At 40.5% G+C, this 13618-nt stretch overlaps 2 long non-coding RNA genes across 2 annotated transcripts in view; one reads left to right on the top strand and one right to left on the bottom strand.

Moving 5' to 3' along the window:
• LOC135415890 (uncharacterized) overlaps nucleotides 1-13618 on the bottom strand; it is a 265366-nt gene that overhangs the window by 9440 nt on the left and 242308 nt on the right. The window lies entirely within an intron of this gene.
• LOC135415831 (uncharacterized) lies at nucleotides 1882-7157 on the top strand. Its single transcript, XR_010431290.1, has 3 exons — nucleotides 1882-1975; nucleotides 6188-6287; nucleotides 7011-7157. It is a non-coding gene; the product is annotated as an uncharacterized LOC135415831 (long non-coding RNA).

The following is a 13618-nucleotide window of genomic DNA, read 5'->3' on the forward strand; positions in this document are numbered from 1 at the left end:
ACGTGGCATCATGCTCAGCATATAATACTGGGGGAAAAGAAGCAAGGGGGGGATGTTTGGAGCAATGGCCTTTGTCTTCCCAAATCTCTGTTACATGTGATGGATCCCTGACGTCATGGAGATGGCTGAACACCTGCCTGCCCATGGGAAGTAGCGAGTTAATTCTTTATTTGGCTTTATTTAATATGCACAGCTTTTGATTTACCTATTAAACTCTCTTTATCTCAACCCATGAGTTTTCTCACTTTTACCTTTCTGATTCTCCCCCCCACCCCACCGGAGGGAAATGAATGGGTGGCTGTGTGGTGTGACTTCCCAGCTGGGGTTGAACTATCAGTAGAAACATACTAGTCCCTCTATTTTTATCCTAGAACTATTTCCTTCATCCCACAGTAAAACCTTGATTTTTTCTAGTGTGCCAACTTGATTTTCACTGATGTGAATCACAGATCCCAAAACTATGCCAAGGAAGACTATCCCTTCTATAACACACCCTGTGGAAACTGACCACCTATTTTAACCTCCCAAGGTAGTCTTTGCTTCTTATATTTCACTCTGATAAATAGAACAGCTTGCACTTTTACTTCTCTTTTCCTTCACTTAATGCTGTGTTTTACAGATCAAGAAATATTTTTGCTATTGGCCTCTGAACTTTGCTCATGGTCAAGCACAAGTAATACCAGCCTCATATTCGAAATTTTTTCCTAATAACATATATATTGCTTTCTGTGATTCCACAGATTGCTTGAAAGCTTGGTTCTATGCATCTCATCAAAAATCAATTTAATCTTATATTTGATAAATTAGTAAGATTCCCAGTCATTGCTGAGATTTGTGAAAGTGGAACCTTTTGGCTTTTGTGTGATGCATTCAGCCTTGAAGAACCAAGGTCTGAATTCTTTACTTCCTCAAGTGTACTTAAAAACAGAGCAGTGCATATGAATCATAGTTCAAGTATCCTGATTATTGAAATAGAACAATCAAATAAGTATCAGATTACAATCAATTTAAACTATTTTTTCTGGCTGCGGCAATGGAAAAGAGGAATTATACCATTTGTTATTAATTTAAGAATATTTTTAAGCCCAGCTGTGGCTTTTTATTTTTAATGTCAAAACAGAAAAGGTGGGGGAAAATGGGGCTGAAGGAGGAAGAATTTAAGAGAAATAAAGTCCTTTCAGAGATTTCTAGAAAGAACTCAAACCCTATAAAACTGTAGGATCCAAGAAACTACATCCAAGGCTGCTGAAAGACCTGGTCAATGTCCTTGAAAACCACTCTCTGTCATCTTCACTAGACTGTGGAGATTTGGGAAGATTCCTGATTGCAGAAAAGCACCTATCACACCAATTTTCAAAAGGTGATAATCCAGAAGACTAAAGGCCCAGGGAAAATTGATGAGTGAATCTTTTTGAAACACATTTCTGGGCACATAAAAACAGAAGTGATTTGTAACAATTAGCATGAATTTATCATGGGTAAATCTTGCATGACCAGCCAGATTGCTTCCTGTGATAAGCTGCCTGTTTGTGGCTGAGAGAGGTGTGGTGGACATCATTTGCCTTGGTTTTTAGAAAGGTTTTGATACTGTTTCTCAGATTTTCTGCTATTCAAGTGAACATATCTGGACAATCAGATAGACAAAACATCAGTGAGGGGCTTTATCTCAGAGGATAGTTGTTAAGGGACCATGTTCCACCTAGAGAATGGTTACAAGTAGAGTAGCATAGGTATCTATCTTGGGATCTTTCCTGTGTAAGTAGTAAGAGATGAGTAAGAGATGAGGTGAACACTCATCATAAACTGAGATAGCTTCCGTGAGAACAGGAGCTGCTGCCATGTCACACAGAACTAGCTCCACTCGGCTCCAGCAGACCCATCACTGGTCAAAGCTGTCCAGCTGAGTGGGAGGAGTAGGAGAGCGGCTGGGTGGGCATCTGGCAGTCAGCCAAGATTGAAACCCAGTCATGCTATGGTATTTCTCACTTTAAATTTTCTACCCTTTCTATAAATAGGCATTTTTTCATGTCAGTGTTCACCTCTGTTTACAAGGATACTGTTAAAAATTCTTTCAGTTGTCAATGGAGCAACAAACGTATAATGAACAGGAAAATGTGTGATTATAATAAGAAGCTCTGACAATAGCTCTATAGTAAGAACATGCTCTATAATAAGAAGACTCCTGATATTTTACTTCCAGTAAGGAGGAATCTCTCTTCTCTAGGTTTAACCAGGGAGTGTCATTGTTGTCATTGTTATCCACTCTTGTAAGAGTGAAATGGCAATTGTAACTGTGGAACAGCAAAGGGAATATTTTCATTGACAGACCAGGGTGTTGCAGGATAGCGGTCATTGGCAGAAGACACACGACTTGGCGGCTGGTTTGTTTAACTGGCTTTTCTGTTTCATTTTCATGGTGTTTACATATCCAATTGCTTTTTGGCGGAAAATTAACAGCATAGTGAGATGGATTTCTGGGTGATTTAAAGAGGTGTGACTTGAGTGAAATCCCTAATGGTTCAATCCATCAGTTACGAATCTGACCTTCTTTAATCTAGGTTGCTCTTTATTTTTCACGATGGAAAAGCTGCTAATCCCCTGTTGGTTAATTTCTTTTCAAGGTCTGGTTCTGAAATACAGCTCATCAGCTCACATATGAATGTTCCACAATAATCATAAACTGAAGTTAATTCCCAGTCTCTCCTAATCACCATGGTAACACACCCAGGCAAGCACAACTAAGAAATGGAGGTACCCTGAAAGATTTTGTCTGAAAAAGCAAAAGCTCAGTCATGCTCTGAGCACAGAGAGCATTTTTGTGGATATTTTCATGGGTACTCTGCAAGTCTACCTTACCTTCCATGAAACGGCTCTGGAACCAAAACACACTAGAAAATAATAAGATAGCCATTCCATTTCAAATATTCCAATGGTATTAGATTTCAAAATTCTATATGTAAAGCAGTGTAAAGCAGCCTCTATCTTTTTCTGATATTCACCAAGATTTGTTCATTAACTGCTTTTGTTTTTCTTCTTTCAGTGTGAAATAGCATTAGTACCATCCCAGTAAATTTTAAAGCCTGGAAATACAAGGACATATGATTCCTGGACAGTCTCTTCCCTCTTGGGTGACTCTCAGTAGTATCTTCCGTACAAGATGACAGTGTCACAGCAGCTGTAAAGTGGGCTTCAGGGTAGTTTTTAGGTATAAGAAATTTACAGGCCAGTTTTCCATTTCTTCAGAGCATCGATTGGAATGCATGATTTACAGACAGCTGAGCACTACACATGATAACTTATGACAAGTAAATTTGCATATCACAGAACACTTAATGTGCAGTTTCTGCTAAAAAAAAAGGGTCATTCACAATTTTAAATTATTTATTACATGTTTTCTGTTACCTGCTACATTTGTACCCCACTGACATCTTGTCAAAATCCAAATACACCTATTTGATAGCTGACAAAAGAGAAAAAAGGTAATGACTGAAGCAGTTGTTATGCAACTGGGCCTCCCAAGATTGCATATACTTAGCAAACTTAAACAGGACACACTTGTGTTCTTTTTTGATACTAATTGTTCTGAATAAAGTCTAGAAAACAAAAGATTCCTCATTCAAACACAGCAAAACAGATGGTAAAGAATGCGTGACAAGTGTATTGCTTTGCTCCAACACAAAAATGCTGGAAAGTAGCGCCATGGAAAGGGACCTGAGGATCCTGGTTGATGGCAAGTTGAACATGAGTCAGCAGTGCCCTGGCAGCAAGGAGGGCCAACCATGTCGGGGGGGGGCATCAGGTAAAACATCGTCAACCGGGTGAGGGAGGGGATTGTCCTGCTCTGCTCTGCACTGGGGCAACCTCACCTGGAATATTGTGGCAGCCTTGGGCACCATGATATAAGAAAGATATTAAGCCATTAGAGAGTGTCCAAAGGAGGGCAACAAAGAAGGGCCTTGGGGGGAAGCCGTGTGAGGGGCAGCTGAGGACACTTGGCTTGTGCAGCCCAGAGAAGAGGAGACTGAGGGGAGACCTTGTGCTGGTTTAGAGGTAAACCAGCAGGGGAAATGAACTCAACTCAAAAGAGAGATTATAAGTCAGAATAACAATTTAATAAAACAATACAATAAGTACGATTATGCAGACAAACAATTGGTTTTAACCCACAAAACCGAAATATATAACCCAGCACCCTGGGGCATGAACAGAGTGGTGTTCTTTGGGCCCCCTGAGTCCAAAGGAAAAGGAGAGGGGAAAACCTGTTGGTGAGAGTGCTGTTGCAGTCTGGTCAAGAGTGGTGATTGCAGTCTGGTCAAGAGTGATGATTGCTGTCTGGTTGAAAAGTGGTGATTGCAGTCCAGTCGAGAGTGGTGGTCTGCAGTCTGGTTGAGAGTGGTGATCTTCAGTCTTCCTCTGGATCCCATGAGTGGTTAAAAAGGTCCCAAGACTCCAAGATTATATATCCTCCAGTTCAGGCAGGAATGGTCAGTACCTACCTCAGGGCGGGGGGTTCCTTAATGGGTGTGAGGACAAGAGCAACTCCTATCTTGCAGGCCTCTTAGCACCTAGTTTATAGCCTGAGGAGTCAGGCTCTATGTGCAGATAGTGTAAATGGTTCATTGATAACAGTTTCTGGGAAATGTCATGGAAGGCTATAGAATACACAGTTTTGAGTTACACCCATCCAGTGACGAACTGGTCTCAGCTGTCCTAACTAGGACAGACCTCATTGCAGTTACAACTTCCTCGTGAGGGAGGAGGGGCAGGCACTGGTCTCTTCTCTGTGGTGACCAGTGACAGGATGTGAGGGAATGGCCTGAAGTTGTGTCAGAGGACTCCCCAGGGCAGTGGTCACAGCACCAAGCCTGACAAATCTCAAGAAGCGTTTGGATGACACTCTCGGGCACATGGTGTGACTCTTGGGGACGGTCCTGTGCAGGGCCAGCTGCTGATCCTTGTGGGTCCCTTCCAACTTGGCATATTCTCTGATTCTGTGATTCTATAATTGGTCCTATATTCTCTTTACTCTTACCACTTCATGACTACCTTTAGTGTCTGCTTGTCTTCCATCACACTTTTATTTCTCTACCTCTTACATGCTTGCTTCACTGCAATCTCTTATGAACTCTCTGTGCTTTCTGTGCTTCACCATTGTACTTGTAGGGAGGACTGGGTGCATGTACTGCCAAAGAGTGGCCTTTCATTCTTTCTATGCTATTGCTGTGCCTCAGCGTTGGAGTTTACCTTACAGATTGAGAAGGGCAGTGGGAGCACAGAAAACAATATGTACATTCTCAGCACTATATTTATTTCCTCAGTTTTTCTTCAGGAAATAAGTTTATTGAGTGAAATATTTGGGATTTGATAAGTTATTTTGTTTCTTACTTTTTCTTTTCATACTGTGAGAGCAGACCAGTGTTGTGGTGTTGAAGACAAACAAAAAACTTGCTCATAAAAATACTTTTCACTATGTTTAGTTTTCTTGAATCTGACATCTATCTGGCAAAGCAACAAACATCAGAAAAACTGAATGAAAAGTCAAGCAGCAAGCTAAGTGACTCTAAATTTCCCTCCTTCCCTCCTTTTCCTCTCAGGCAGACTTGCAATGTTAGTCATTTCAGAGCTGTCAGAAAAAAATGTCTGTGTCTATGCGCAATGAAATTGCAATAGAATTAAAAAAATATTCTCACTGTCATAACTACTGTGTTTAAAATGGGGGGAAAACACTAGAAATGCACTCTGGCGAAGGAGTACGAGAAGAGTGGCTCATTAGTCAGAGAGAAAACAAGGGAAAAAAGCTCTGAAACAAATACTGAAAAAGTAGACAAGGAATAAGGCAATGATTCTTGTATTTGTTAACAGCCAGAGACAGTACTGGAGCTACATCAGCAGGCAGTCCACAATTATTTCAGATAGGAGGAGGTAAATGTTTTCGATCTGGACAGGTCACACCCGAGTCCTACTGAACTCTATAGTGACCTTGTTCAACTCTCTGCCTTTTATATACTACAGCAAAAGAACACAAAATGTGTGTTGACAGCTTTTAGCAGCCACAATTCTTGCGGTAGAACTGAATAATTTCACTGTAGAAACAAAAGCTTATTAAACTGGACATCGTACAAGCACCTAAAAAATGTAATCTCACTTCAAAGAAATTATAATGTGAGAATAATGTATGTGATTACAGGTCACTGCACATGGACTGACTGGAGAACACAAGAAAATACTGAACAATATCAATGAAATCACCTATCATGGAGTGCTGCCAGTGCATGTTTTGCCTTGAGGTACGAGGGTTTACGTACAAAAAATAGAATGTTTGTCTTCCTGCACATGAGATAGTACCTTTACCATGGATTCAATTAAACAGTTTAATTAAACTCTGCCTGAAAGTTCTATTCTATTCTTTTCTATTCTGACCATGTTCTTATTCTTATTTTATTCTTACTCTTATTCTTTCAGACAATCTTTCTAGTATCCAAAGATTTTCCACAGTGTTTTGAATATGACTAACAACTCTCGGCTGTTGATTTTCTTCTCTGCCACCTCCTGAGAGAGAAGTACCTGTAATGATGGGACTTATTTTGCTTTGTGCTCTCCCTTTCTTCAGATGCATATTGCTAGGTATTGTTAGAGAAAGCACTTAGAGTGAGAAGTGGTGACACTTATGACAGTTCCAAGTTTCTGAAGTGAAATACTTTGCAGCCTTGGACTGCCCCCTGAAAATATTCCATTTTTCTCTCATTTGCTCTCCTGTACCTGCAGACAGCTCCTTGTGTCAAGGGACTAAAACTGTCAACCAAATTCTTCATCTCAGAGATTTAGGTGATGTTTTTTCCTTAAGTATCCTAAGCCAAGTGCTGGAATACTTTGAAAAGAACATGCAAGACCTTGACCTTCATTCATTTTCTAACAAAAGGCAGTGTACAGCAGAGCGGCTGTGGATACGTACTGTGGTAGCATGCTCCATTTAGTATTTTTGAAGTATTGTAATCCTTGTGCCTTGGCAGGCCAAATTGCCATAGAACAACTGAGACATGAGGAAAACATGAAAATCCATCATCCATGAGGATGAGACAGCCTTTTACTTGGAGCTGACATTATCTATAGTTGAGGTGATGTGAACATGAGGAATCCATATGCACTGAGAAGAAAACTTGCTGGTATTATGAACTTCCAAAATTGAAAAATACAATAAAAAAAATTACAAATAAAAGTGTTGGGTTTTTTCCTTCTGTTAAGCTGTTGGGGTTTATTTGTAACTAAAAATATCAGAAATAATTCTGTTACTCCTTCACTGCTTTGGTTTGCACAGAGCTTCCAGGGGAAAAATATGCCTATTTATATGTGTATATATATACACACATATATATATATTTATAAACATATAAAGATAGATATTGTTCACACGCAGATTTCTGTATATGTCTTTGTATGCACTGAGTGGGAGAAAGATGTATCAGGAAAGTAAGATCTGGAGCAAGCAGGGTGATCAGCCGGGACTGAAAAATTTGGCTTCAAGACCCTGCCTGTGTGATTCAGATTGAGGTACAGTGAACTAGAACCCAAACATATGTTTTTGACAAAATCCTCTTGGCTCTGAAAATTTCATCTTTTTCTGTTGCAAGGGAAATCAACACTGAGAACTGAAAAGAGACAGTGAAAATGGCTTCTTCTCTGCTCAACTTATCCAACTTTGCATATTCCCATCAGATCTGCTGCAAAATCAATGCACATGACGGAAAAAAAAATGTACCTATGAAAAAGCTTAAGGTAAAAACTAGTTTTATAGATCACAAACTGTGAAAATTTTCCTCCTGTCTTTGCATCACTCTCTGAACAAGAGGATTTTAGACCGTTTAAAACCAGTGTTAATTCTGCTGAATCAAAATGAAGGTATTTCATTACACGGGTATTAATTTACATCACACTGGTGTAAATAACTAGACTATGCAGATGATCACCAAAGCAGAATCGATGTTCAACTTTTACAATTTTATAATTCACATGGTCTAGACTTTAACACACAGGTTGTGACTTCTAGGTATTTTAATTTTCTGGCATGCTTTTGTTTTTTCAAAGGGATGCTCACAATCACATTTGGAAAACTCATCCATCAAACCAATTACGTAAAAATGTTAATTGCTTATGATGATACAAACTCCTTACATTTTTCCAAATGAAGAAGTGGAAACTAGAGGAGTAAGTGGAAACTAGAGGAGTGACATAATTTGCTTTCAGAGTCTCTCTCAGAGAAACCAAACATATGAAACTGAGACAAGAATTTAACTTTCAGCCAGAGGATTTGGTTTTTTTTCCTTGAGCTTGTAATTTGGGACAATTTTCTAAGGATTTTGCATTTTCTTATCTATTTTCCTTAAAGGATGACAACAATATATGTCAGCTGAAATTACTATTGAATCTAATTTGCCAGAATTGTAGTTTTCCTGTTGAAAAGAGACAAAAAAAAGCTTTTGAACTCTGATAGTGTGGTAGTTCTGGGAGAGATCATCTCTAGAGATAAAGTGTCTATCACTTTACTCTGAAAGTGGAAAAAGAAAATGGCCTATACAGTGGTAATTTCGTGTCACATTCACATTCTACTGGGTGCAAAACTAGAAAGCCAGATATCTATCCATATCTATATCTATATACCTATATCTATATATTACATCAAGCAAGGAACATATTTAGTAGGCCAGGAAAGAGATTTATGAAAGGACTTTGAACTCCCCACCCACATGGGTCTTTCTAAAATGGTACTACACTTTATTTCCAGATTTGCAAACCCTCCCAGCTGGAAATAGAGAGCCAAGGACTAGTTCAATGAGCAGAACATGGTATAATAGACTGAAAAGGAGGAAATCTAGTCTCTGTTTTCACCTCTGCATTTAGACAAATTTTCAGCACTTTCAGCCTCTGAACTTCTAAACAGTTTGAAAAAGTTTCAAATGTACTTTTTTAAGTATTTGAATGTATATCCTAACGGTGCTCTTTGCCAGCTGTGGTATCTTCACTTGATCTGCACTGGGTGGTCAAGCATTGGAAGAGGCTGCCCAGGGAAGTCATTGAGTCTCCATCCATGGAGATGTGTAGATGTGGCACTTTGGGACATAGTCTAGTGATGAATTTGGCAGTGCTGGGTTAACGATGGGATTCAATGGTTTTAGAGATCTTTTTCAACCTAAATGGTTCTATGATTCTACTATTCTCTAGCTTTGCTATGATCAAACTTTCAGAGAACTGCACAAATATTCATAAGCCAACCCTGCCTGCCCACCATCATCATTGTGATCTCCCTTTTCATGCGTTGTATAATTTGATAGAGGAAGTCCCTAAACAGATTCACTTGATCAATCCAGCATGTTTTCATTTCAAAGTACAATTTGGTGATTGGCAGCTTTTTTTGAAGTACTGGTGCACCAAGTCCCATATAAAAATGTAAGAAGATGTGAAGCTGAAGTATAGTCTTTGACCTAGTACTCATTTTCAGGTTAAGTTTCGAAATGAGTGTATTAAATGAATTAGGTCTTAATGATGCTTTATATAGCTGTCGTGGTTTGAATTTTGTTTTCCCCCAGAGGCTAAGAGAAGTGGTAGACCCCAAGGGGTGGAAACCCTTAGAAGTTTTGAAGTTTTGCCCAATGGGCGCTCCTGCAGAAATGTAAACATATCACAACCAGACCGGAAGAAATGAGTTGTAGTTTTGGTTGTTGTAGGAGAGGTGGCCATGTTGTGAGCCACAAGGAAGGGGCTCTAAGCCCCTTGGGCCCTCTGGGGCCTCCCAGCCCCTGGCTGGGTGGCTGCAGGGACCTGGAACAGCATAAAGCTGGGCTAGGTGCCTGTAGTTATGCCGGGAGAATGTTTTCTCCATGGGCGCAGAACAGCAGCAGGCACTGACCAGAGAAACGGTGGCAGAGAGCCAGGACTGATAAGGACTTGAACTGGAGGAGCAGCAGAAACAACATGCAGCACCGCAGAGAAGACTCCTGGAAGACAGAGACGGGAGAAAGAGAGCCAGCAGCTGAGAGATAGAGTTTGGGGTAAGACTGTACCAGCCCCTCAAACTCCTTTGAGACCTCCGAGAAAGAAGGAGTAGATGGACTCCTATTTTAGAGGAGCCTTGGAGTACAGCAGTACCGGAGAGAGAGGAGCTAAGAAGCTCAAAAAACGTCCTGGAGCTGGACCGGGACAGCAAGATGGAATGCGGGGGGAGTCGACCTTGTCTTCCCCTCCCCTTGCACTGCTGCCACGGTGGCAGCCTGAAGGCAGGGCACAGAGGCCCTGCAAGCAAGGAGCTGAGTCTCCTGAAGATACCAGACCGTCACGAAGACTCCCCTGTGACTTCGTGATATGACGTGGTGATACGACCTTGTCTAGGGTTATGAAGCCCACGGAAGACCCCTCGGTTGAGGCGATGGGGCCGAGAGAGAGACTTGGATATCTCCCTCGTTGAGTGCTGGCAGAAAGCCAGCTATCAGCTGCTTCATGTGGAGAAGACAGACAGAACCTGCTGCCTTAGAAGATGCTGCTGCATAAAGACTGGAAGGGATCTATCCTTCTTTCCCTCCTGGACTTTTATTTGGAGGGGAGAAGAGATCTGATCATTGTAAATACATATGTCATGGTAGAGATAGTTTGTGATCGTGTGTATAATGTTATATGGTATTTATTTGTACAGTCATTGTAATATATTCCCTTTCCCCCACTTTGAGTCTGGCGTGTTTTGTCTGGAAAAAACCCATCTCACATTAGGTTGAGATGTGGGAGGGGGGATGGAACTAGGGAATTGGATTTTGGGGCTATCTCAAACCATGACAATAGCCCATTGACACATATCTCTTTGAAAATGTGTCAAAGATGCTGATGTGAGATTACTTATATCTACTGTTTACATGTTGTAACAGACAGATCTTTAACCAGCTCTTTCCCAGCCAATATGAATACAGCATTCAACTTTGTCTCCTCAATGTTTATGACGGGAGATATTTAATTCTGACAGTAAAAAAGTTATAAGAAAGAATCAAAGGAGTTTTGGTAACAACTTTATGTAAGGCAATTTGTGATGTTTTAAGGGGAAAAAAACCACCAAAACCAACATGAGGGAAAATAAAACCAGCATTCTACAGGACATAATGTCTCATGAGGCAAAGTAAGTGTGAAATTCTCAGTTTAAGTCAAGTCTGTGAAGAACATCCTTCACTGTAGAGCATCATATGTAATATAATGTTAACACCTGGATGCTAATTGTCCAGGTGACCCACCAGCTTCTTTATTTTTTCCTGATGGCATGTGCTCTGTGTCTGGGAACAATGGTGTCTGGCTGTTCCACAAGAGATGGCGAGCCAGGAGCCAAACACGGTAACAAGGCAAGTGGGAGCATGGACCTCACTGACATGGAGCCAGGGCAGCAGGTCAGGGTCAGACACAGTCCAGGGATCACCTAGCAAGTTTATAGCCACAATATGGGTCAGATAAAGCCACAAAGTCAGGGCAGAAGATTCAGGTCAGGATGGGAGAGACAGAAAACCAGGCCTAGATGTAAATGCTGCCCATGTAGGAATCTGTAGTAAAGGCTCAGCTTAAAATCAGCTCTGACCAGCCCTCTCTTCAGCTTACTTCACAACTGGTCTTCTCAGTACAGGATCCTTGACCTCAGCCAGCTGAATTCCTTAACCCAAACACCTGAACTCCCTGAAGGCTAGAGCCTGCTCAGGACCCCGACAATAGTACATCAAGTTCAATAAATGCTTTGATAACTAGGCCAAAAATAAAAAAAATAATCAATAGATATTTCTGAGGCTGTTAATAGCTTTTGCCAGTTTGATTCTCTCTCATTTTGTTTTCATTTCATTATCACACTGTGCAAACTGTTTTGCTTCCAAGGTAGTAAGTGAAGTTGTTCAGTTCAGAATACCTGCAACAGAAGCACAAGACTTGTAGTTGATCACACTTTCTTTCTCACAGTAACTGAGGAGCTGTGAACCATCAGCCTAAGATGCAACCTTGTACTGTGACAGAATGAACTGTAAAAGATCTGATTGTGAAGCCTCTCTTTTTCTGTTATATAGTGTTCACACGCTATAGAAATGACCATAAATGGAGATAACAATTTTTCAGGAAGACAGGTTTCCCTCACTTGAAATTCATGCATTCAAACAGATATTTGTGTTAGAACCCAGGTACTGTATCTGCAGTGAGAATGCCCCAACCACCTTAGAGTGACCTGGAATAAATCTTACAGTCTCACTTTTAAAGATGTTTGGTTTGGAATAGGATATTAAGTTTTCATTGATCTTAAAGATGATAATTTTATAACTTAGTGATTCAGGAGTGTACACTGCTCATGCACAACTTGGATACATTTCACCAAATGTTTTCTCCTTTAGGGGTCTATATATCTATATCTAAGTTACTTATGATCTCCTTATCTTAATTTGATAGAAATTGGCCCAGTTGATGTGCAGTTCAATTCTTACTAAAATTCATGTATTTATTTCTCCAATCAATACAAGGACAGCCTAAAGAGATCAGTTCAGTGCAGCTGTTAAATTCTAATATGGTGATGCTGTGGTTTAGCCCCACTTGGCAGTTCAGCCCCACACAGCAACTTGTTCATCCCAGTGGGACGTGGGAGAGAATCAGAAAGGTATAGGTGAGAAAACTTGTGGGTTGAAATAAAGGCAGTTTAACAGGAAAAATTTCTTCAGAGTAAGGGTTGTAAAGTATTGTAACTGATTGCCCAGGGATGTGGTGGAGTCACCATCCCTGGAAGTGTTCAAAAAACATGTGGATTCAACATTTAAAGGCACATTTTAATGGTGAACATGGTGGCGGCACTAGGATGATCTTAAAGGTCTTTTCCAACATTAACAGTTCTATGATTTTGTGATTCTATACTCTGCTGCCCAGGTTTATCCTGTGCAAAGAATGAATGTGCTTAAGGCATGGTTATTGACCCAAGGCATGGTTATGGACCCAAGTCTAAGCACCTGAACTGTGTGTAAACTAAACTTAAGTACAGATCACTTCTCCCAGAGTTGCTTACTTCGCCCTGAAGATGTAAAAAAAAAAACAAAAACAAAAACAAAAAACCCCAAACTTGTAGATAGCTGCCTGTGGCCTGCTAGAAGTGAAGCAAAGGATGATTTCCTTAATAGTTTTGGAAATTTCCTTCAGCTTTGACCTTTAGTACTCCTTGGTTTATGCCATTGGAGTCACCCCTGAGCCTTGTCTGACACTGCTTTCTGGTAGGAACAACTGCTATTTAAAATGTGAGCAGAGTATCAGTGCCCTGAGCATGCAAGCAGTCACAGTCTGCAACAACAAAAGCCTGACCCACTAAGATTTTAGTCAAGGGCTTCAAAGAAAATTATCACTGTTTAAGAAAAGCATATGCTTAAATCTGTCTTCTAAACTTCGACCTAAGATAAGCAAGCACAAAAGAAGGTCGTACGTTCCTGAGCCCTGTGATAGACTTCCCACTTCATTTTGATCCCCTCAGTCTTAACAATAGTCATCTAGTAATTCCCTACTTCACCTCTTTAGGGATAACAGCGTTTCCCCTAACTTTTGTTTTTTCTCTGTATTATGACCCTGTCTCCTTCTTTGTGAATAT

This window comes from Pseudopipra pipra, chromosome 1, assembly GCF_036250125.1.
Source record: "Pseudopipra pipra isolate bDixPip1 chromosome 1, bDixPip1.hap1, whole genome shotgun sequence".
NCBI classification, from domain to species: Eukaryota; Metazoa; Chordata; class Aves; order Passeriformes; family Pipridae; genus Pseudopipra; species Pseudopipra pipra.